Genomic DNA, 327 nt, shown 5'->3' on the forward strand with positions numbered 1-327 from the left:
GACCTGGAGGTTGCCACCAGCCGCAAGAGGAAGCTGAGGAGCAGGTAGGAGGAGATGCCAGTCCACCCTAGCTCGGCAGCCCAGGCTGGGAAGGGAACGTTATTTGGTGCATTCACAGCAATGGCGATGATCTATTGTTCGTGTTTATGTAGCAGCATAAGGGAGGGCTAAAGATGCAAAAGTAGAGTCTGCCAACTCCTAGTGAGGAGGAGGAGGTCCAGGGAACCGGGGAGGCAGCCTCGGCTCCGCTGGCTGTGGATAGGTGCTGGGGTTGCCCTCGCTTGGCGGCCGTGACTGCCGTGATGCGCAGATGCCCTGGGTGCTGCT

This window comes from Egretta garzetta, unplaced genomic scaffold, assembly GCF_000687185.1.
Source record: "Egretta garzetta isolate BGI_Z169 unplaced genomic scaffold, ASM68718v1 scaffold67, whole genome shotgun sequence".
NCBI lineage: Eukaryota > Metazoa > Chordata > Aves > Pelecaniformes > Ardeidae > Egretta > Egretta garzetta.